Here is a 27,742-nt window from a genome sequence, read left to right on the forward strand (position 1 = left end):
TTTTGTAGCGATTTTCCCTGAGGGATCATTCATCGGTTTACCCATTAGAATTAACCATTCAGTAGCCTCAGTCATTTACAATTCAATGAGGATTAACCGGAAAAGAGGGTTAGGAAAGGAAGACTTCTTTTACATGTCAGAATTGTGAACGTCTCACATCTGTTTATAAAAAAGGATGTATATCTCCGTCAATTGATCAGTCTTTGGTGCCTGAGTCTCTAATATTAAGACGATTACATGTTCATAAAAATTTGAGATTGTTATAGAGCATTTACATAAAACGATAAAAATTCTGTAGATTATAGGAAATAAGTCATAGTACCATATGCTTTATTTCATCTTTATATTGATCGGGGGAAGGCTTCTGTTTTCTTATAAAAGAGATCTTGTAGCAGCCTCTTTTCTAACTTGTTCTTTAAATACCGAAACTGTGATGAATAGCGAGCTATTTCACTAAGTACAAAAAACCGCGCTATTTGATTTTTACATACGTTCACCCGACATTCTACATATAGATTCAAACACATGAATACAAAAATATACACTTATAAACAATACCTTATATCATAACTTTCACCAAACGTTCCCATTGATTATATAAAGTAGATTTTAAAACTAGTTTCCTAAGCTTTTTTTTTAATAACAACGACGACCACTACAGAAAATAATAATAATAATAATAATAATAATAATAATAAAAATAATAATAATAATAATAATAATAATAATAATAATAATAATAATAATAATAATAATAATAATAATAATAATAACAAAAGCAATCAGAGATTTCTGACCTCTGCCAAAGGTTAATGTACTCGTCCATGGCTTAAGAGCTTGATATCTGTGGTTGAAATTTAGTCAAAATCCGTCATGTTGTTTTGACGATATCTTTAAAATGGCAAAAAATGCAAATGCAGATCTAGAATTCGGACCCGGATCCGGATCACCTCCAAAATTTAATGGTTCGTCCATGACCTAAGATATATATGTGGTGAAAATTTTGTTACAATCCCTCAAGTAATTTTGGCCTAATCCTCTCCACAGGCACACAGATAAGTAAATAAATAAACAAGTAGATATATAAACTAGATCCCGGATCTGTAGCATCTCCAAAATGTAATGGGGTCGTCCGTGAACTAAGATCTATCAGTAGAGAAAATTTTGTCACAATCTGTTGAGTAGTTTTGATGTTATCTTTAAAATGGCGAAAAATATAAATCCGGATCTAGAATCCGGATCCAGACCCGGATCCCAATCTAATGGGGGTAGTCCATGTCCTAAGATCTATCTATGGTGAAAATTTACGTCAAAATCCGTAATACTATCCACAGACACGAAGACAAATAAATAAAAAACTAGACTCCAGATCTGGATCTGGATCATCTCCAAAAATTAATGGTGCTGTTCATGACCTACAGTAAGATCTACATGTGAAAATTTTGTCAACATCCGGTAAGTCGTTTTGACATTATCTTTAAATTGATAAAAAAAAAAATTAAATCCGGATTCGAATGATCTACAAAACTCAATGGGGTCATCCATGAACTAGGATTTATCTGTGGTGAAAATTTCATCGAAATCCGTTGAGTAGTTTTGAAGTTATCTTTAAAATGGTGAAACATTCAAATTTGGATCTGGAATCCGAATTAAGATCCAGATCATCTCCAAAATTTAATGGGATAGTCTATGCTCTAAGATCTATCTGTGGTGAAAATTTCGTCAAAATCCGTCAAGTAGTTTTGAGGTAATCCTGTCCATAGACATACAGTCAAATGAATAAATAAAATAGAATCTAGATCCGAATCATCTCCAAAATTTAATAATTTCGTTCTGGACATAAGATCTATCTGTAGGGAAACTGGAAACTTTCGTCAAAATTCGTTGGGTAGTTTTGACGGCCAGTATGCCAATATAAGGGGGTATAGGACGAAAAACCCCAAAATCCTGAAAAAAATTCACTGAGCTTTGTATGGCAATGGAGAATGGGTATACAAAATATTTTGTCAAAATTCCTCTTACTTTCATAGTTACAGGATAATTAGTAAAAGTAACTCAATAAACCAAAAACACTGATCCCTACAAGAAAATGTAGTATTTCTTCTGTTATCGTAAATTTTGATAATTATTACATTTCAATATTAAACAAATTGTGACCAATGGTATCTGGATAGATTCCATGAGTCACAAGACGAAGTATTACATAGTAATTACACCCTTCGGCCTTCAGTGCTAGCACAAACATAGAGAGTAAATGTTTGAATTTGACTGACATTCACTTGTTGTTACGTCTGTTTTTTTTGTTTTTTTTTTTTTTTGTTTTAGCAAGAATTTCATTATGCCAAAGAAGAAAAGACAATTTCAACATCTCGCTAACATAAGGAAAAAGAAAATTGGTTCTAATACGCGTTCAGAAGTGGGTACTATCAGCATTATTAGCGGAGTTAGTGAAAGAGGGAGATGATGAAGGAGAGACCGTCTAGCTTAAAGAAGCAAGATATTGGCAAATGGATCTTAATTTATGATTGAATTATGATAAAAAAAACATTGTTTTGGTTTATCAATATCCCAAAAAAGAACATGAAATTCATAATCATGATTTATTAATATTGTCTTTATAAAAATACATAGAAAAACTTTGAAACCCCTTTTTTCCAATATTTGTATCATATTCTTTTTTAGTGTTTTCCCTGATTTATATGGTTTATTTTTTACCATAATGATTTATCATTATGGTAAAAAAAAACATATAAATCAGGGAAAACACTAGCAAAAAAAAAAAAAATAAAAAATAAAAAAATAAAAATAAATTAGTAAAAAGACTATTTTATTGGAGGTCTACATCAGGTCTATATAGGGTTGTAATCCCAGGTTTTAATATCAAGTATCAAGGGAGGAGACAGAATTTTAAAAAACACTCATTTTGAGGGATAATCGCCCTAGTGTCGCAAAGCCGAAGGTCAGAGGCAAAAATCCTATGCAGTTTGGAGATGTCCTAAGTCACCTTATTAAATGGTATGAACGTTAAAGTCCTGTCCTTAAAATAACAGCATTATCCGGCCAGCCCCCTTAAAATGGTAAAAAATGCATATCCGGATCTAGAATCCGGATCCAGATCATTTCCAAAATTTAATGGGGTCGTCCAAGACCTAAGATATATCTGTGATGAAAATTTCATCAAAATCCATAGAGTAATTTTGACATTGTCGTTAAAGTGGCGATAAATGCAAATTAGGATCTAGAATCAGGATCTGGATCATCTCCAAAATTTAGAGGAGTCGTGTATGTCCTAAGATCTACATGTGGTGATAATTTCGTCAAAATCCACCCAGTAGTTTTGACGCAATCCAGTGCAGAGACACACAAAAATGCAAATCCAGAGCTTGAATCCGGATCCAGATCAGCTTAAAAAATTAATGGAGTCGTCCATGTACTAAAATCTATATGTATTGTGAAAAATTCGTCAAAATCCATCGAGTAGTTGTGACACAATCCCTGTCTACAGATACACTAGATCCAGATCCGGATCATCTCCAAAACTTAATTGAGTCGCCCATGTCCCAAGACCTATCTGTGATGAAAATTTCGTCAAAATCCGTCGAGTAGTTTTTACGCAATCCTATCCACAGAGATACGAAAAATACAAATCCGGATTCGGATCGGCTCCTTAATTTACTGGGGCGTCCATGTCCTAAGGCCTATATTTGGTGGAAATTTCATCAAAATCCGTCTAGTAGTTTTGACGTAATCCTGTCCACAGACAAATGTCCCGAGACACAATTAATTAACCGAAACGATTGCATTACCTCTTTGGCGGAGGGAGGTACTACTACTACTACTACTACTACTACTACTACTACTACTACTAATAATAATAATAATAATAATAATAATAATAATAATAATGAATAAAAAATTAACCCTGGGGTCAGGGACCAATCTCTTCCCATTATAAATGCTTGGTCTTGGAAATTAATAATTACTTGTTCCTCTTATACAAATCTAACCTTTGCTTATTTTTAGTTTAAAAAAGTGAGATTGATACTAAATTATATCTCAGAGTACATCTCCATTCATTTGAATTATGTTGATTTTCATGAAATTAGTTTTAAACTTATTGACATGCGATGGGGATTAAAAAAGAAAAGAAAAAAAAAGAAAAAAAAAAGACAGCACTTACATGTCATGCTGCTCTGGAGAGACAGATAACTTATATCCATGATATCTGAATTATTATCAAGGTTATATCCAAACCTTAAAATTATGCTTTATTCTTTAATATTCCCAGTGAGAAAAAATTTAGGAGGATGAATACAAGGAAAATTTAATACTCTGTATACGTCAAATGAAAGATATATTACCATGATAAAACATTTATCATGACCTCGGAAAGAAATAAAAAATCTTAGGTTTATGGAATTCTTCACTACAAAATGAAAATACACTACACAATAAAATGATAAAAACCTCTGTCGTGTTTCATTTTTTGCAAAGATAATATATTCCTCGGGTAAGGGGACGAGAGAGTAGTCATACCCTGGTGAGAGGAGGGTTGCGTGTGCGTGTGTACACATCTATATCTACATATTTGGCATTCATTTTTGACGGGTCCGCTCACATTAGTTCTCCCTAATAATCAACTGCAACCTAATCGTTTGGATAGCTATACAGCTGGTAATGGAAAAGTAATCTTATATTACAATGCTCATTAAAAAAGCAATTGTGCCACAGTAACTGCTAATTACATTTACGAATAATTGGCAGTTGTAATTACAATAACATTGTTCAAAATTATATTTCATAATACTGTAATTTTTAATCATGTCTATTTAGTCGATCGCCTCCACATAATTGTTATAATCATTAACTGTAATTCTATTTTTAATCTATTATAGCAGTCAAATCACACAAATTCTTTTCAATATAATGTTTGAATTTAATCCTAGAATCAGTAACACTCATATATGGTTGATTTTTTTTTTTCACAATAATTTTGAGAGTTTATTTTATTCATGATTTTTACAATAAAGAAACTAGGATTTGTCATGAATGAATCAAGCAAACATCTATCTTAATTCTAATGGGAGCAGCGCCGCATGGGGCATGTACATACATGCATATATAATATATATGTATATATATACTGTATATATATATATATATATATATATATATATATATATATATATATATATATATATATATATATATATATATGTATATATATCCTACACATAGATATATGTATATATAAATGTAATATATATATATATATATATATATATATATATGTATATATATCCTACACATAGATATATGTATATATAAATGTAATATATATATATATATATATATATATATATATATATATATATATATATTGCACATATATGTGTATATATATATATATATATATATATATATATATATATATATATATATATATATATATATATATATATTGCACATATATGTATATACTGTATATAGATACATACATATGTGTATATATATAGATATATATACACATATATACAGTATATATATGTTTATATTTATATGTGTGCGTACGTGTGTATAACCAAACCCATTATTCTCTATTATAACCTAAACTCTAGACGTTTCACACTCTAACTGTAAAAAAAAATATTTCAGAATCTTTTCCTCTCTGATCCACAGCTAGTAAGTTCCATGAAAGTATACGAGACCACAAATCTCAATTCCAATCTCCAGCATTAAAGTCATAAAGGAAATGAATGGTTAGAGAAAGGAAAAGAAAGCACGGAAATATCAGAGGGTGCACGTACCCGGCACGTTTCACCTCTGGCTTTTATTTCATAACAATCTGATTTCAAGGGGAACTGATGTCAAATAAAAATTGCGTTCGGAGAGCGACACAGTTTTTCATTTTTAATCTGTGTGGAATAAGATCATAGATGTTAATGCAGAATATAAGTACTGTTTTGCGTTAAACTAAAAGTAAAAAAAAAAAAAAAAAAAAAAAAAAAAAAAAAAAAAAAAAAAAAAAAGATAACTGATGACAGATTGTATGTCATAACAATCTGATTTCAAGGGGAACTGATGTCAAATAAAAAATTACGTTCAAAGAGCGACACAGTTTTTCATTTTTATTCTGTGTGGGATAAGATCATAGATGTTAATGCAGAATATAAGTGATTTTTTGCGTTAGACTAAAAGTAAGAAAAAGATGATTTTTTTCGGGATGGGGAAGGGAAACTGATGACAGATTGTATGTCATAACAATCTGATTTCAAGGGAACTGATGTCAAATAAAAAAAAAAAAAAACGTTTAGAGAGCGAAAGTTTTTATTTTTATTCTGTGAGGAATAAGATCATAGATGTTAATGCAGAATATAAGTACTGTTTTGCGTTAAACCAAAAGTAAAAAAAAAATATATGCTTTTTTCCCGGCCCGGGGAATGGAAACTGATGACAGATTGTATGTCATAACAATCTGACTTCAAGGGGAACTGATGTCAAATAAAAATTACGTTCAGAGAGCGACACAGTTTTTGTTTTTACTCTGCGTGGAATTAGATCACAGATGTTAATATAGAATATAAGTACTGTTTTGCGTTAAAATAAAAGTAAAAAAAAAAAAAAAAAAAAAAGATATGCTTTTTTCCGGCCCGGGGAATGGAAACTGATGACAGATTGTATGTCATAACAATCTGACTTCAAGGAGAACTGATGTCAAATAAAAATTACGTTCAGAGAGCGACACAGTTTTTGTTTTTACTCTGTGTGGAATAAGATCACAGATGTTAATGCAGAATGTAAGTACTGATTTGTATCAAACTAAAAGTAAGAAAAATTTATGTTTTTTTTTTTTTTCGGCCTGGGGAATGGAAACTGATGACGGATTGTATGTCATAATAATCTGACTTCAAGGAGAACTGATGTCAAATAAAAATTACGTTCAAAGAGCGACACAGTTTTTTATTTTACTCTGTGAGGAATTAGATCACAGATGCTGATGCAGATAGTAAGTACTTATTTGTATCAAACTAAAGGTAAGAAAAAGAAACTGATGACGGATTGTATATTTTGTCGTCGAACAGAACAGAGAAAGATTCCACTGTCATCACAGTGGATAAAAGTAACGGGATGCGGAGACCGTGAAAGAATGATGGTTTCCCGTTTCATACAAAAGAATTTTTTCTTAAATAAACAAACCTCTACTACTAAGGTAGAGCAATACTGCTGAAAAATGTTCTATTTTCAATTACATATTTTAATTTTCAATTTTATTAGACATTACACTTAAAATTATTTAATGTCTTCAATGTTAAAATAAGTGTAATTAATCTTAAAGATTCTGAAACCTATGACGTTTAGTCGATACAGAACAAAACGTAGACTTATTTTGCCCATTTTACATCACTTATCCTACATAACCTCCCAATGGCTTTGTAAATCCCAAGGTAGAGAGAAAATTATACTTCAAACTATTAGTGAAAGAATTATCATAAATAGCCCTATATTACAAACTTAGCAATCAGTTATCATGGCGGAGATGGGTTCTTACGGTTAGAGGTTCAAATATGTGAATTAAAGTCCCTTTGAGACATGTTGTACAGCAATGCATAGAATAGAGAAATCCCCTTTTGATGGTATTTGTGGACTATGAAAAAACCTTTGATAGTGTGCACCATCCAATTTTGTGGAGAGTCCTGCGTTATTATGGAATTCCTCTTAAATATGTAAATTTGATTATGTCTGTTCATGAGCATAGCAAGTGCAAAGTTAATGTTAATGGAGTCTCATCAAGTGAGTTTCCAGTGAACAGCGGAGTACTCCAAGGGAAAGTGTTGTCACCTATGTTGTTTATCCTCCTCATGGACTTTGTAATGTGTAGAACAGAGATGGTGGAGAAGGATTGGACTGGATTGGTGATAGGAATTTAGCAGACCTAGAATATGCTGATGATGCTGTCCTTCTTAGCAGAACACCACAAGATTTGCAATGCTTGCATACCAGAATGCATGAAATATCACACGAGGTGGGACTGAAGATAAATAGAAGAAAGACAGAGATGATGAGAATGGAATATGCAATGGAAGATGAAATATCATTGGAAGGGGAAAGGATTAATGAGGTAGAATCATTTAAGAATTTAGGAACAATGATCTCCAATACAGGGTCTTTAGAATTAGAGTTTAGTGAAAGACTGAAAATAGCAAATCAGACAATGGCTAGCTTAAGTAAAATTTGGAAATCAAATCGCCTAAAATTTCATATAAAAATCCGACTATACATCAGTTTAGTGAGATCAGTGTTACTCTATAGACATGAGTCATCGTATGACAATGAAACAAACTCCAATAGATTTTGTAGATTTGAGAATAAAGCCCCCAGAAGGATATTAGGAGTTGAATGGCAGGACAGGATCAGAAATGAAATTATAAGAGAGATTACTCGAGTACCATATGTGGACGAGATCATGATGAGGGGTAGATGGAGATGGTTTGGGCATGCTCTTCGCACTCCCCAAGAGAGATTAGTTCACCAAACATTTAACTGGCCTCCACAAGGCACTCAAAGAATTGGAAGACCCAGGCCTCCATGGCTTAGGACTATAAAGCCCGAAGTAGATGATGAATGGAGAAGTATTGAATTAAAAGCTCAAGATAGAGACGACTGGCGAAATGTAACAGAGGCCCTTTGCGTCAATAGGCATAGGAGGAGATGATGATGATGATGATATATCTCTTTCGACAACCGAGTTGATAAGTAGAATGTCTATTCCCGTATAAATTCAAAAGGTATAGGCTCAAATACTGACCCGGGTAAATAAACTTTTCTTGCTTAATTCATCTTTGGGGCAGATCCCTTGTGACGCCACCCTCTTTGAAGGGGATGATGGAGCAGACTACACACACAAACACACATACACACACACACACACACACACATATATATATATATATATATATATATATATATATATATATATATATATACATACATATATGTGTGTATATATAGTCCAATGCAGGACAAAGGCCTCACATATGTCCTTATATGTGTCTGTTAACAGTCCCTCTATGACAGTCTATACGAGCAAATTTTCTTAGCTCGCCAATCCATCGTCATTTATTCCTTCTCCTCTTTCGTTTGCAATATATTGGGACCCATTCTGTTTTTATTTTTATAAATCTATTATCTGTCATTCTTATCATATGTCCTGCCGAGGTCCATTTCTTTTTCTTGTTGTTAGAATATCCTCTACTTTAGCTCGCTCTCGTATTCATGTTGCCTTACTTCTGTTTCTTAGTGTCAATCCCTTCATTATTTTTTCCATAGCTCTTTGAGTTGTAACAAACTTATGTTCTAAGCCTTTAGTAAGGCTCCAAGTTTCTAATGTATAGTAATACTGGTAGGATAATCTGATCAAATACATTTCTTTTTAGAGAAGAGGCATTTTACATTTCATAATCTCATCTGATTATACGAAAAGCTCTTCACCTCATGCTTATTCTTCTTTTAATTTCGATCTCATGTCCTGGGGAAACACTGTCTGTCCTCAGTATTTATATTCATTAACAATCTCTAGTCTAGACGTGCGTCCATAACCCTTACATGTCTCTGCACTTTCATTAAACATTATCCCAGTTATACTTATATTCATTTACAGTCCTACATTTCTGATTTCTCTATCTAATATATATATATATATATATATATATATATATATATATATATATATATATATATATATATATATATATGCAAATTACCAAAAATTTATAAATCTGAGTTAAACAACCCATATAATTTCCATATGGATAGACGATAAAATATATATATGTCTACATGGTAAACTTGTATAAGACATGAACCTATGTATAGGAATATATCGTAGTAAACTCAAAAAAAGAAAAAGAAAAAGAAAATATGGAAAGTATAATATGAACACAACTTTGGATGATAAGGTCATATTTATTAGAGAAGGGTGTTCCAAGTAATAAGTTGCTATAGCTCCTTATATACTGGAAAATAACTAAGTTCAAATGAAGGCTACAAATTTCCCGCTTTTCCTACACAAACGACAAACTTTGTCGACGGGAAAATAATCAGGTTCGTAACCAGTTACATATTAAACTTGAGCTAAAAGGAATATAAACTTTTTGTTTGGGGAAACTATTAACTTTGTGTATGGGGTGGGAGAGATATTAAACAAATGAATTATTCATAAGCAAACTTAATCTAATGAGTCGGACTTCGTAACATATTTTAAACCACGTTTTAGGATAGCCGACAGAGGAAAAGTTTATCATCACTGTCAGATTTATATATATAGAAAATTGTAATTTTATTCACAGAGACATAAATTTTTTTTAGAAAACTTGTTTAAATTCGCTCTTGTGTTACCGTTGGCATCTTCCACCATTTCCCAATCTTACTTCCGGGTCCAACCTAGTCTTTTACCCCTCGTTAGAAAGGGGACTGATAAAGCACGAAGACGTCTTTGGAGCAAATTAAAAACAAACACGATTCCTAATTATGGCACTCCGAGAATTCACTCCTTTATCATCTCAGTCCCTCCTCCCCCTCCACTCCTTCGCTTTATTCCCTCCCTCATCACCAATAACACTATACCACTTCTCGGAAAGTTCTTCTATATATTTATTGCCTATTGACTTCCTCTGTTTGTCAGTTATACTTTTACTACATCCTCACAGCTAATCTTAACGTAATTTTTATGAAAAAAAAAAAAAAAAAAAAAAAAAAAAAAAAAAAAAAAAAAAATATCATCATCACTTTAGCGACATTTAGATTAGAACCATTTGACAGAGCAAATCGATTGGACTTCAGGTTGTAAAACTTAAGATTAAGAACCAATACCAACGAAATAAAGTCTAATAATAACAGCAATAACAGCACCGTAATAAGCGGAAAGTACATGAAACTGTTTAAGATATACCATCATCATTTCCTCCTACGCCTATTGACGCAAAGCACCTCATGATATATGGCGTAAAATATAAGTTTGTACGATTAGCAAATAAAGGGACCATACGAAGATTACAAAATATTAATTAATATTCAAACACATTGCAAGGTATGCATATACACTTAAGCATACACACACTAACACACACAATCACTCACAGACAAACACATACACACACACGCATACACACACACACACACATATATATATATATATATATATATATATATATATATATATATATATATGATAAATTTTGCACATTTAAACGTGTTTTTCATATTCAAATAAGCCATATAAATTTTTTATACATTTATGTCTGGATTCTCTTAACGACCTCGGGATCAGAGCCCCAGGCGAAATCACACAAAGACAAGAGCTTGTGACCGGCCGGGAATCGAACCCTGGCCAAGTGGTTTAGTCACTGTCTATACAAGCTTGCCGACCAGGTTTCGATTCCCGGCCGGTCACACGCTCTTGTCTTTGTGTGATTTCGCCTGGGGCTCTGATCCCGAGATCGTTAAGAGAATCCAGACATTAAAGTATCAAAAATTTATACGGCTTATTTGAATATATATATATATATATATAAATATATATATATATATATATATATATATATATATATATATATATATATATATATATATATATATATATATATATAATCATTACTCACGTTCATTCACTTACCAGCTCCTTAAAGTTAACATATTGTGTTTTACACAATACATACAAAAGAAAGCTCGAACGTTTATCTTTCAAAGTTTGATAATAACTAATGTATCTTTTAACATTTTGTTACCAGTTTATACACATTTTCTTCCTTTTTTTCCTCGTTGCAAAGTGATTGAGCTAAATATTTGAGTTACAACGAGGTTTGTTATGCAAGGAACTATCTTGAAAAGAATGATGCATTTTGAAACCTAAAAGTATTTGAGAAACCAGTTTCACTGAAAAATCTTGATCATATATCTTAAAATGCTACAATAAAGGTAGTTTTTTCGGTGCTATGTAAATTCCACCCACGAAAATTCCACCCACGAACATTCCTCCCACCAAATTCCACCCACGAAAATTTCACCCACGTCAAGTTCCACCCACGGAAATTCCACCCACAAAGAATTTCTACGTGGGAAAGGAAACAGACAATTTTTAAAACATTAAATAATATTTATTGATTGTATCCATTGAAAGTGAGGTTGAAATTACTATTATTCATATGGGAAAGGAAACACAAACAATTTTTAAAACATAAAATAATAGTTATTGATTGTATCCATTGATAGTGAGGTTGAAATTACTGTTATACATATGGTAAAGGAAACAGACAATTTTTAATACATAAAATAATATTTATTGATTGTATCCATTTCGTATTGCAACCTATACAAAATTAAAATTCAAACAAAAGAAATTAAATTTATTTAACCATGCAAGTTATGTGCTATACCTTTTAGAAATTCTAATATGCATGATGGCTCATAATTTTCTACAAGATTTATAAGTCTATTTATAGACTTATACTTCTTTCTTTTCTGAGCCTCGTCTCCTCGTCTTAAATGAATAATTTTAGTTTGGGTTAGAGCTTCCTCTTTTTGGAGTGATGAGCAAAGTGTCCATAAATTTGGATGGATACTTGTTAACGGCGTTCTTAGAGCACTATTGAAACCTTCCACATGATTGTTTGTCCTAGGCACGTTATTTAGAGTACGCTCATGTACATTCCACATTTCGATAGGGAAAAGAGGTTCAACTCTCCGTCTCCGTTCACCTCTTCCACGTTGGACACCAATATAGGTCTGCTCAAAATAAGTAATAAATTCTGTTGGTAGATCTTCATCATCAGAGAGAAGTTCAAATCCATCAACAACATCGTGGATGGGTAAAAAAGCTAAAGCATTGAAGCATTTTACTTTCAATGCAAAAGAAGGGTCAGTATTATACTGAACCTTCTTACCTATTTCACAAATTTTACGCCAACAGGACTGACCTAAATGAAATAAACATCCTGAAATATCAGCACTTACGAACACTGAGGTGAAAGCATTGTGAATTGATGATTCAGAATCCATGATGCATTGGCTTGGTTGACTGTTTGGACGCAATTCAAAGATAGCTAAAAAAAGTCACCTGTAGGTAGCCTCTTGTTTATTTGGCAACAGTGCAAAAACGCGAGGGAAAGACCTTCCTTTCAAGAAGAAATGGATCGTGAATAGCTGGGTCCAGAGATTGGGAGAAGCTTTAAAAGTTCCGTCACAAGACCATATGTTATTTGTAGATATATCATCTAATCCCGCTTCCGTTGCAAATATTAAGATACGATCCGAGTCCTCTACACCACTATCATACGCTAAGAAAAGTGATCCATCAGGAAGATATTCATAAGAATCTGGAATTTCATATCCTGTGCGAGATGTCGGAAGAGCAGGAATTCCTAAAGTAGTTCGTCTCCAGTTCTGAATATTACGAGAAAGGTTGCGTACATTTTGTAGTTGGGATTTTGCACTTTCGTCTAGCGACTGAGTGGCACTTGCTATTATATCTCTGGTCGATGTTCCACTTCCACCATGAATCGCATCACGCATTTCACTCACAGCAACTCGTGCAACAACAGCTCCTTGCGAAGCGGGATGACTATGCTTACCCGAACTATATAGCAATGTAGGCTCATTACAATTACAAGGCGTGTGAATACGCGCCTTGCAGCCTTGATAAAATCGTTCGCATCGCCAGTATGTTTTAGTTTTTGCAGGATTATCACGGTGCTTTCCTCGTCATACAATTTTTTCTTTTTCTTTTCACTTAAGATACACCTTAAAGCCATTCTAAATATACCAAAGTAAAAAATGCTTGAGTAAATATACCATCAGGAAAAGGCTTCTGTAAATATGCCAAAAAGGAAATACACTTCTTATTATACACTTCTTTAATATAAACAAACAACTGTTTCAAGAATAGCCTATAGGATAATGATTGTTTAACGAAGATAGTTCTTTAAAATAAACAAACAAATGTTTCAAGAATAGTCTGTGGGATAGTGATTGTTTAACGAAGATAGTTCTTTAAAATAAACAAACAACTGTTTCAATACTAGTCTGTAGGATGGTGATTGTTTAACAAAGATAGTTGTTTAAAATGATCACCCACAATATATATATATATATATATATATATATATATATATATATATATATATATATATATATATATATATATATATATATATATATATATGTGTGTGTATGTGTGTGTATACATATATATAATAAAAAAAGTTGTAACATTTAAACCTTCAGTTATTGATGCGAAATAAACAAAGTTTCATTTGGTCTAATGATTAAATAAATGAAAGAAAATAGAAAAATATTGAAAATATGGGTGGAACTTTCGTGGGTGGAATTTTACATGGGTGAAATTTTCGTGGGTGGAATTTGGTGGGTGGAATTTTCGTGGGTGGAATTTTCGTGGGTGGAATTTTCGGACCACGAGTTTTTTCACCTGTTTCCCTCCCTACTACTTTATACCTTACGCTCTCTCGCATAAGTCTGTTCCTCTTTTCCTCACAAGAGAAGGGGCGCAATAAAGGAGCAAAAATATCCGATAACGTCTTCTTGTATAATGACGCTTCTTGGTCTCCTACGTTATTTTTTTTTTCTTATCGGTCGTTTCCGATCTTAATTTTCCACCCGAATGGTCTTTAGAGACAGCAAACTTTGAACAGGGGTAAAACAATGGTAGATAAGTTCTTCCTTTTTTTCGAATGAATGGACTTGAACAATGATTTCCTCGAGTCTTCCTTTTTCCTCTTTACTTTTCTACCATATGACTTTTTTCTGCTGATTACAAGGGTTGATAGCAGTCTTCGGATTTAAAATACCAATATATTTTTTTTTAATACTTTTTCTTCTCTATATTACATATCGACCTTTCATTGTTTGCTTATATCCTAACCATGTTTTGTTATCAATTCAAGCTCAAACATTGTATATACTAAAGCAGGAAGCCAGATACTCCAACAACGAAGGTCAGTTATATGAAATGAACAAAACGGTTGACTTTAAGCTACTTCCCATTCATCAATGTCAGCGTTACGTCAGTCAGGGTCATCCGCGACTGATCTTAGTAATTCCTCTTTCTCTAACAACTTTAAATGATAAGTCCGCAAAATGGCTTCTGTATAACTGAATGAGGAAACTCCTTGATCATTTTTCCCTAATGTTTGATTATTATATTTATTTCGGCTACCGATAGGTGGCAGGTTGGGAAATTTATAATTTGAATGTTTCAAAAACTTTTGTTTAATAATGCTGAGATATCTCAACACTCTGAAGAGCAGTCTCTCTCTCTCTCTCTCTCTCTCTCTCTCTCTCTCTCTCTCTCTCTCTCTCTCTCTCTCTCTCTCTCTCTCTCTCTCAAATAGCAAGATTCTTGTTTGAAATGAGTTTAAAAAATTTTGGAAAAGAAAAGGCTATCAACGTATCATGGGGGTATACAGAGCTGCAAATACTGCACAAGCATTATTTATTTTTTTTCATGAAAATGTGATATTCAAAAGTATAAATGCAATACATATATGGAAATAAATGCATTTTTATTTTTAAAAATGAGGCTCCATTCTCATCCAACTCATCCGCAGCTCTTTCTCGAACACCCAAACATAGCAAAAAGTTTTACGTCATCAACCATCGTAACTTATTTCTATAGCTCCATCTTTTTGGTCTCAATTTACTCACATGAACTTATTCTCGCCATCGTTGGTTTTGCTCCTTCTCTTACAAAGACTCTTAAAACACTTTTCATCTTTACCGGGACTTCAATTCATGGCAACATCCGGCATTCGTCTTCATACAAACTTGAACCTGTACCTATTCTTTCCTTCGTCTTTACATACATATGTGTTTAGCATTTACGGTAATATATAATGTTAAATATTTAAACACTTGAAGACATACTTATACTGAAGTTACTATTAAAATTTTTCTCATATAATGATATACACAAATTCTATACATAACAACAAAATGACAGAGAGCAGCAAAGCAGGACCAAACCATGGACCTAACTAATTAGAATCCAGTGCTCTAGCAATAAACTATAAAAACACTTTATATACAAAAAAAAATCTCACAGGTATGTTATAGCTCAGTGGTAGAGCAGTAGACTCGAATGAATGAGGTCAGTGGTTTGATCCCGACTTGCTACCCTCTGAGTATATCTGTATTTTGTATAGGATTTTGTACAGCGCTGGCTTGCTGCACCGGTAGTTGGTGATTCAAATCCCTAAGGAGCGGATTATCAATTATCATTCTTATCAATAAATATACGATATTACTGTACATAATGTATATGAAACGTCGTTAACAATATGTACGTGAACAGAATGTGTTCCCTCAATGGGGCTAATCTAGTTCCTGCCACGAATGCAGTTGCATGGGCAGTTGTGATGTTTCCTCTCAATTGAACTTTCTTCAGTCGAGTGGACAAATTGTTACCTGATGCTTCCTCGGACTCATTATTTTTGTACAGTTGAAAGAAGCCCTCAGGGTAGGTTCATCAAGTTGGATATATAGGCTAAAGGCTATAAACTCCTTATGCACCCTGACGAAATACAACATCACGAAGAGTTAATAAGAATTGTAACAAGAATCCAACATATCAATTCTATCTGTTATTAAAAAATGCAAGAGTTTACAGAAAAGGTAGAGTAAGCGACGCCAGCTAAACTGGAGAGGTTGGAGGAGGGTCAAGACAGAGGGGGTGGGGGTGGGGGGGGGAGAGGGGAGGGACGGGGGAGTGTAAGTTTTCGAATTGCTTGACTTACTTAACCGATTATGACAAGAGTAAACATCTTAATTAACGGGATTTGCCAATGTATGATAATGTAAAAAAAAATATGGGGAGGTCTATAGAGCGCTGTGTCAAATTAACATTCTGATTAAGTAATTAGTATGGGAGAAATTAAAGATAAACACACTATTTTTTGCCTGAAATGCATAGAAGTCCAAACCTATTATATGGTCTCAATTCAAAACTCTTATACCCCTGCATTCATAAACAGGAGATGAGGTAAAAAGAACTCACTTCACTCAAATAGTAGGATAAAGGAGGGAGTGAGATTGATTAATAATGATAACTAAATCAAGCATTCAAAATATCACCACCTGCTACTGTCAGAATAAAGAAATAAAAAGCCAGAACTCAAGACTTTCCCTAACGTCCTACCATATCTAACAAAAATATGTAAATAACATATGTACAGTACCTTCAATTATTCCAACAGTCTTACTCACTACAAACAACCACTGCGTTAACTACCTCTTTCGCTCTCTAGCTCTCATTCTCTCGTGGTCTGAAAAATTTGGCACACCAAAACACAGCAAATGTTGAAAAAAAAAAAAAAATAAACATAAAAATCGATCCTCCACAATAAATGGGATGTACAACTCCATTTAAACAATAAGTAATAAACTCTCCGATATGTCATTTATGTTTAGACATATGAGATAATATATATGTGTATATATATATATATATATATATATATATATATATATATATGATGAAAATAAACACGATGTTGCATTCAACAGAAATAAATTTCTACCTCACTTTAGATAGGACCCAATTGGTAACACCAATAATGGTTCGATCCCAGTTTGAGGTAGAAGTTTATTTCTATTGAACGAGACATTGTGTTAATATTCGTCATATATTGACTCATTGGGGGTAATTACAATTAAATATAATAAAATAGGTCATCAGGTGGGTCGAAAAGTTGGCTAAAACTTACTGCTATGTCTGACTGTTTTATATATATATATATATATATATATATATATATATATATATATATATATATATATGAGAGAGAGAGAGAGAGAGAGAGAGAGAGAGAGAGAGAGAGAGAGAGAGAGAGAGAGAGAGAGAGAGAGAGAGAGAGAGAGAGAGAGAGAAACGTATGGGAATACTGGATTCTTTAATGCTAAAGACCACAAAGAAAATGAAGCAAAATTTATCGTCGTGACTGGTTTCGTCTATTAACACATATCCGAAAGGACTTTTGAAAATGCTTGAAAAGGCCATCCAATAAGCAGCAAGCTGTTGTTCAACCTATCTTGTGGCGTGTATTAATATATATATATATATATATATATATATACATATATATATTATATATATATATATATATATATATATATATATATATATATATATAGATAAATAGATAGATAGATAGATAGATAGAAAAAAAGAGCGATATGTAACAAACAGCAATGTTAATGAAAATTCAATAAAAATTTCATTGATTGGTAAGAGGCAAAAAGCCCTTTTTTTCATTTCTCAATTTTCCTTTCTAAAGCGAGGAATTACTACTAAATTATATGAAAAATTCGGGCCCTTAATACCCAATTTCAACTTTCAACGTTAAAGTCTGAGAAGCGGAAGAAAAAATGAATGATAAAGTAGATAAAGAAAAACCGATGTTGAAAATATCAGAGGATACTCGTAACCTGTTTAGGGGGGGGGGGGAGCCCCTCACCGCAAGCATGTCATAACATTACGGTTTCAAGAGGAAGTAAGGCAGGAAATCACCTTTTCCCCGGAAGTGCACTATCGCTCTTATTACTTTACTAGGAAAAAAAATAACAGGTGCCATGCAGAGTGTAGGTAAATGAACGCTATTAAAGAGTAAAGATCATAGGAGAATGATATAACTGTTCCGGGTTGAGCGTAGAAAGTTGAAAGAAATATGGAGGGTTTGGGAACAGTTTTTCTTCTTCTTTTATAAACGGAGAAAGTCTGGAAGGTTTCACATTTACTTCAAACAGGTTAAATTAACGTTCAATAAAGACTGTTCATTTAATGATGTACGAAATGTAACCTTTACAGAGGTTACATAAAGCATGAACCAACAATTAAAGCAAGCTCTTCGTAAAATTATTTAATCAATACTATAACTCAGCACTTTTTAGGCAGTATTAATATTTTCTTACCATTGTTATCCCTGCCATAATATTCTAACTTTTCTCCGAACTTACTTATTTTAGAGATGAAAATTTTTCATTTGTGCTTATCGTCATGCATGATTAAGATAAAGGTGATATGGAAAAGTGTTTCAAAAACACATGGAAATCGATATACCATTAATGCTTTTGAATTATTTAGAAAAACTCCGTGCTATTAATTATATCAAAGCTCTTGTTGTTGTTGTTGACTCTCTGGTAATAGTATACCACTAGTAGATTTCTATTACCAATACAAAAACCTACAGTATGTTTTCACTAAGAACAGATCTCTAAATTATCTGTGTAAATAAAAAATTGTTACAATAGATTTTCCGATTACGAAATATCTATATTATACGGCAAAATATGTAATTTTACGAAATGATGCATACCGTTGATTAATACTTTTGTCATTCGATGCAAAAATGGAATGAAAATTATACCATGTAAATGAGTTTTGTTTGATATATTTTTTCTGAAAAAAAAAATATATATTACAAAATACTTTTATACAAGGGATTTCTAGATGTCACAGATACTGCCAAAATATATTCTTATTATCTAAGGATAATTTCCAATAATAAGAATATTGTAACAACGGTATATTTTGCATAATTATCAGCTGTGCCATTTTATAGATATGAGTCTCACATCATCAGTCATTTGGAGAAATCTTTTCAGTGTATCTAGTTGGAAGTAAGTATCGGACTTACATTTTAAATAAACACTTCCGTGACTGGAAAAGCTATATAAGACAATTTTTTAATTTTACTGTATAAATGAAAAATATAATTATTATATAAAAGCAGTTTTTTACCACAGATTATGTATATATATAATTTATATATATATATATATATATATATATATATATATATATATATATATATATATACTCACACAGACACAGACACACACATATATATACATATATATATATATATATATATATATATTTATATATATATATACATTTATACCCACATATATATACACACACACGCACATACACTATATAAATAAATATATATATGTATATATATATACATATATATATATATATATATATATATATATTTATATATATATATATATATATATATATATATATATATATATATATAAATCATGTTATTTATTATCACGGAAAAAAATCGATACCTTCCATTTGACATTAATATTCATCCCCAGGATCAACATGTTATTTCAAGGTTTTCTCGATGTATCACAAACCTACCGCCATTAGCGTATGTATCAAATAAGTCGGGAAATGAGTTAGGATTATGTATATTTCAAAACATGTCCTCCTCCTACTCTCGCTACTTTCCTGCTATAAATTCGATGTGATGTAGATCAAGCAACAAGTATTCCGAGTAACCTGTTAAGACGAGAGAATAATGGTGCTTTCAATTACAAAGGGGTAGGAAAGATATTGCGAAAACCTGCCGATAGCTTTGTGTGTTGCGTCCCTTTATGGAAAAGGGTTTCTTGCCTCTTGTGGCATAATTCAACTGGAATTGCATACAAGAGACATATAAATATATATCTATATATATATATATATATATATATATATATATATATATATATATATATATATATATATATGTATATATATATATATATTCATATATGTATGTATATATATATTTATTTATTTATGTATGTAAACATATATATATATATATATATATATATATATATATATATATATATATATATATATATATATATATATATTTTACATATATAAACATATATTATATATATACACATATATTATATATACACATATATATATATTTATTATATAAACATATATATAAATGTATATATATATATATATATATATATAAAATCTCATATGTCTCTTAACGTTACACACGCTAGGTGAAATGTCCTATATGACCTATCCCAAGGATCTTTGACCTATTGAATATCAAAATGATCAATTTGATCAGATTTTTACGTGAATAATATGCTATACACAAGCAAACACGGATTTGACTTGAAAATTCAAACCCATTTTTTTTTTCTTCAGAAAATATTAAATTCTTACAGGAAATTTTTTAATATTCCATTCAATTGTTTTTCTGTAATCCTACTATCAGATAGGTTTTCAGACCAATTTCACCAAAACCTAACCTCTGTGTTAAAGATAACAAGATGAAGAAACCCTCAGTCTTCCCCAGAATTAGATAAGAATTTTATGAAAATTCATTCTTTTTTCATCGAAGCTGAATAAAAGCTTAAATCAATTCAAATCAACAGTACAAAAGATGATCGGAAAGGTATGATAGAATTTCCTGATCATTTAACTATTGACTAATTTTAGAGAGAGAGAGAGAGAGAGAGAGAGAGAGAGAGAGAGAGAGAGAGAGAGAGAGAGAGAGAGAGAGAAATCACATCAATGGGCGGTATTCATAAAGAAAAGGATATGCTTACACTTGCAAAATATGAAGGGAATCCTTCTACTTGTATTCATAAACATTTCAAGCAAAAGCTTCTACTTTTAGAGCAAAAGCATATCCTTATAATCACATAAAAGTAAATGGTTATACATAAAGAAGACCCTTTACTTCATATAAAGAGCATATGCTTCGAAAAGCTGAGTCTGGTCAGTAGCAGACGGCAGTTCGAAGAGAAAGGTTGTTCTGTCCGATTCTCAGCACGATGGCAGATTTTGTGGATGTGAGGCATGACAATACATGCCCCGTTTACCCACACTTGATCGTGATTTCAAGATGTTATTCCGTTTTGAAGAATAAAATGTACAGTGGCTTGCGGACAGATATCTTGTCCACACCTGGAATCTCGATGAAATATCAAGGTTAAGCCATAACTTGGTGATATGCATTTTACATTTGCTTTTGCATGTATAAACAGTTGGGAGAATACGAAGGCTGCTGTATTTAGGGATGTATGTATGTACAAACAGTATATATGTATGTATGTATATATATATATATATATATATATATATATATATATATATATATATATATGTGTGTGTGTGTGTGTGTGTGTGTGTACAGGACATGCAAATATACTGTATTCATATAAAATATATATATATATATATATATATATATATATATATATATATATATATTATATTATATATATATGTATATGTATGTATGTGTATATATATACAGTATATATATATATATATATATATATATATATATATACATATACTATATATATATGTATATGTATATATATATATATATGTCTGTGTATATATATGTATACATATACATCGTATAAATATACATATATACACAGAATACTCATATACTGCAAAAGCTTATATGCATGCATGTATATACACATATATAAACTATATATATATATATATATATATATATATATATATATATAAATCGATTCCTACCAGAAATAGATTGTTCTAAATCCCAAACCTGAAATAATTTAGCTGAAATCATCTATTTCAATTCGGTTTGCTTTAAACCTCAATTACCCTTCAAAACTTTTCAACTCAAATCCATAAATCAAATCACGTAGTTTATTATTATTATTATTATTATTATTATTATTATTATTATTATTATTATTATTATTATTATTATTATTATTATTATTATTATTATTATTATTATTATTATAAAACAAGAATGGAATTTTTCGCGAGTCCTAAAAGAATTCGGAAGAAAATCTTCTCGGATTTCCAAATGGCTTCAGAAGAAATAGCCATAGACTTAACATGGAATTCTGAATGCCTGCAGAACGGAATCTCAGAACGGTATCGGAAGAAAACTTTCCCGGATTTCCAAATGGCTTCAGAAAAAATAGCCATAGACTTGGCATGGAATTCTGAATGCCTCCAGAACGGAATCTCAGAACGGTTTCGGAAGAAAACTTTCCCGAATTTCCAAAAGTCTTCAAAGGACATAGCCGTATACTTAACATGGATTTCTGAATGACTCCAGAACTGAAATTTCCTCCCCGAGCTTCAAATGACTTCTGAAGACCTGATCTTCATTTTTTCAAACGTAGCCTGCAACACCTCACATGATCTGTATGTAGCTGGCGAAATCTAACCAAGGAATTGCGCGTCAATGGGAGTAATAGGAAATGAGTTGATGACTGGGAGAAAGATTTCACTTAACTTACAGAGATCGCGTTCTGGCGGAATAGGAACTGCCGGTAAGAATTATGTGTTACGTCTTCGGAACACCAACTACAGATGGTTTTGGTTGCTGTCGAAGTTGCCGATCGTTCGTTTTATATCGCCCGACCTATAGAAAGACACGGGATCTTCCGTTGGCAGCTGAGCTTTGAAAATCATAATGTATGCGCCTTGAAGGATCCTTTGCTTGGGCTTTTGCGACGATGTCTTCTTAAAGGAGACTCTTGGAAAAAGTACGAGGCTTTGTATCGGTGCAAAAACGGATTGCAGGGAATGAGGATGGAGGCAGAATGGTTCAACTGAACGGTGAGTGACGTGTAGTCCTTCAACAGGATTGTCCCAAAATTCGCCATTGAAGTAAGGACATATCCAGACGACAATGGTAAATATATGTTGCTCGTCATTTACTTTGGCATGATAGTGTATGCGGAGAAATCGATAGTATTCATCTCTTTACTCATTGCCCAGATAGGTAAAGAATAAATACCTTCGATTTCCCTGAGGAATCTGACGAAGTGAGGACTCGCGGCACTGAAATCTCTTTTGAAATCTAGAAGGACACTGACGAACTAAGGAAAAGAGACAATGAAATCTCGAAAGAAACAGATAATCTAATGAAAGAAGATCTTGAAAACTAGAAGACAGGAGAGAACAGCGAAGAGGAGCCTCTAATGCCAGAGGTAAGACACCTAAAAATAGAGAGCCTCTAATGCTAGAAGTAAGGCACCTCAAAATATAGATCGAAGACCCTCTAATGCTAAAAGTATGGAACCTAGAAATATATGTCAAAGAACTTCTAATGCTAGAAGTGTGGGAGCTAAAGAGAGAGGTCAAAAAACTTCTAATGTTAGAGGTGTGGGAGCTATAAAGAGAGGTCAAAGAACTTCTAATGCTTGAGGTAAGGGAGCTGAAAAGAGGTCAAAGAACTTCTAATGCTAGAGGTGTGGGAGCTAAAAAGAGGTCAAAGAACTTCTAATGCTAGAGGTGTGGGAGCTAAAAAGAGGTCAAAGAACTTCTAATGCTAGAGGTGTGGGAGCTAAAGAGGTCAAAGAACTTCTAATGCTAGAGGTGTGGGAGCTAAAAAGAAGTCAAAGAACTTCTAATGCTAGAGGTGTGGGAGCTAAAAAGAGGTAAAAGGACTTCTAATGCTAGAGGTGTGGGAGCTAAAAAGAGGTCAAAAAACTTCTAATGCTAGAGGTGTGGGAGCTAAAAAGAGGTCAAAAAACTTCTAATGCTAGAGGTGTTGGAGCTAAAAAGAGGTAAAAAAACTTCTAATGCTAGAGGTGTGGGAGCTAAAAAGAGGTCAAAGAACTTCTAATGCTAGAGGTGTGGGAACTAAAAAGAGGTAAAAAAACTTCTAATGCAAGAGGTGTGGGAGCTAAAAAGAGGTCAAAGAACCTCTAATGCTAGAGGTGTGGGAGCTAAAAAGAAGTCAAAGAACTTCTAATGCAATGGGTGGGGGAGCTAAAAAGAGGTCAAAGAACTTCTAATGCAAGGGGTGTGGGAGCTAAAAAGAGGTCAAAGAACTTCTAATGCAAGGGGTGTGGGAGCTAAAAAGAGGTCAAAGAACCTCTAATGCTAGAGGTGTGGGAGCTAAAAAGAGGTCAAAGAACTTCTAATGCAAGGGGTGTGGGAGCTAAAAAGAGGTCAAAGAACTTCTAATGCTAGAGGTGTGGGAGCTAAAAAGAGGTCAAAGAACCTCTAATGCAAGAGGTGTGGGAGCTAAAAAGAAGTCAACAAACTTCTAATGCAATGGGTGTGGGAGCTAAAAAAAGAGGTCAAAGAACTTCTAATGCAAGGGGTGTGGGAGCTAAAAAGAGGTCAAAGAACTTCTAATGCAAGGGGTGGGGAAGCTAAAAAGAGGTCAAAGAACTTCTAATGCAAGGGGTGTGGGAGCTAAAAAGAGGTCAAAGAACTTCTAATGCAAGGGGTGTGGGAACTAAAAAGAGGTCAAAGAACTTCTAATGCAAGGGGTGGGGGAGCTAAAAAGAGGTCAAAGAACTTCTAATGCAAGTGGTGTGGGAGCTAAAAAGAGGTCAAAGAACTTCTAATGCAAGGGGTGTGGAAGCTAAAAAGAGGTCAAAGAACTTCTAATGCAAGGGGTGTGGGAGCTAAAAAGAGGTCAAAGAACTTCTAATGAAAGGGGTGTGGAAGCTAAAAAGAGGTCAAAGAACTTCTAATGCAAGGGGTGTGGGAGCTAAAAAGAGGTCAAAGAACTTTTAATGCAAGAGGTGGGGGAGCTAAAAAGAGGTCAAAGAACTTCTAATGCAAGGGGTGGGGGAGCTAAAAAGAGGTCAAAGAACTTCTAATGCAAGTGGTGTGGGAGCTAAAAAGAGGTCAAAGAACTTCTAATGCAAGGGGTGTGGAAGCTAAAAAGAGGTCAAAGAACTTCTAATGCAAGGGGTGTGGGAGCTAAAAAGAGGTCAAAGCACTTCTAATGAAAGGGGTGTGGGAGCTAAAAAGAGGTCAAAGAACTTCTAATGCAAGGGGTGTGGGAACTAAAACGAGGTCAAAGAACTTCTAATGCAAGGGGTGGGGGAGCTAAAAAGAGGTCAAAGAACTTCTAATGCAAGGGGTGTGGGAGCTAAAAAGAGGTCAAAGAACTTTTAATGCAAGAGGTGGGGGAGCTAAAAAGAGGTCAAAGAACTTCTAATGCAAGGGGTGGGGGATAGATGTCACCAGCGAGGCTTTGGGGAAGGCGCGGCGGCGTCTGTGTTCTTTCTGATGCGTAAACTTAATTAAATACAAGTAAAAACAGGGCATTAAATACGTATTATAAATACTAAACTCTTTCTTATCTTGACAGCACAAATGAAATCTTACAAGTTCCAACATGTAACTAAGCGCTCCCGAAACACGAGTCTACCTTTTACTTCTGCTTGGAGGATATCCTCGCAAGTAAAAGGTAATCATTATGAATATGGAAAGAAAGATTTGCTTATACTTCTACCTTTTGCTTCAGGGAATTACCTTGTACTTCTACCTTATGCTTACAAGGATATCCTTCATTTGTATGAATACCTCCCAATATGCCATTACCCTTTTTTTTTTATTTTTAATAAGAACTATCGTTAATAAATCTTCACTTTTTGGTGTAACTTATCAGCTCCCCCTTTTCTTAAACCAGATGCCTTTGCCATTCACAGTCAAAAGGAAAAGACAACACTTTAGGCTGATTATTGGTTTCCTGAACAAAACTGGCTAGTTTAGCTTTTCCATCCCAGGGAAATTAAAATTCTTTACTGAATCTTGTAGCTTATAGAGGTGTAGACCTAGATAGTTTTTTCATTTGTTTTCTATAAAAACAGCTGATTTATTAGCTTCTAAGTTATCTGGTATTTTTAGTGAGTTAGCAGGAAGAAGTTCCTTTTGCACCTGAAAAATTCGTAATGTGACTGCATTAGGCAAATGTGTTTATGGCACCTCTAGCTCTGCGATTACCGTACAATTTCCATAACTCTCTTATTATGTAATGTTTTTTTGGCCTTTTAGCAAAATGCTTAAATAGATATGCTGAAAGTAATTATCTGTTCCGTAGTTTGCAATTTGGCTTTCACAAAGACTATGGGGCATGATACCCTTTTCACAATTTCCAATGTTGTAGAATAATCCATTGATTGTGATCCTGACTTTAGTACTGCCTTTGACCGTGGTAATCATGACGCCCTTATTTTCAAACTTGAACAGATACGAATAGGTGTGTCTTTTCTTAGCATCAACTGCAACGAATTGTTGTTTGTGGGTACCATATTGTCTACAGGGATATAATATCTGGTGTTCCTCAGGGTAGTGTTCTTTGCCCATTACTTTTCATATTATATGTATATATGTGGTTTGGCCTTGAAAAACAAGCTTGTTGCATATGCAAATGATGTTACACTCTTTGCATCAGTTCTATTCCCTGAATGCAAACCTGTGGTTGTTGAATCCTTTAAGAAAGATCTAAATAAAATGAGTGAATGGAGCAAAAATATGGGTTATGAAACTGAACCCTAACAAAACTCCAATTTTGATTGTAAGTCAGTCAAGGATAGCTGCTTCTTTATAGCCATATCTTTTCACTGAAAATGTCTTTAACTGTATACAATTCATCTAAAATTTTAGGTTTGATTCTGGATTACAAATTTAATTCTAAGAAACAAAATAGGCTGTTTCTTCTTTAATTGTGCAAATTATTGGTATACTAAGAGTCTTTTGAAGATAGGTGATCAATCTATCCTGAGGAATTAATATAACTCACTCTGCTATGTTTTTAATATTATTCTCCTGTCTGGTCTTCAGCTGCTGACTGACCTTAATTTGATGGACAAAAACTTGCGATCTATTCAATTTCTAACCTTTAATCTAGATATTTATCTTCTTTTAACACGAATAGTCCCACAGTATAGCAGGGTCAGCTCGAGTCAACTTTCTTTATCTATTTCTATTCATAGCACGTTCTCCTCTAAGTCCCACCTCACCCACATTGCTCCTCACCACATCCATCTATCTGACCTGCTAACACCTCACACTCATCCTCCCCACCCCTGGCATGTTCTCAGCTTTCTTGATTAGTTCCACATTTTCTCTTCTTATTACATGGCCATGGTATCTCATACG

This window comes from Palaemon carinicauda, chromosome 6 (assembly GCF_036898095.1).
Source record: "Palaemon carinicauda isolate YSFRI2023 chromosome 6, ASM3689809v2, whole genome shotgun sequence".
NCBI lineage: Eukaryota > Metazoa > Arthropoda > Malacostraca > Decapoda > Palaemonidae > Palaemon > Palaemon carinicauda.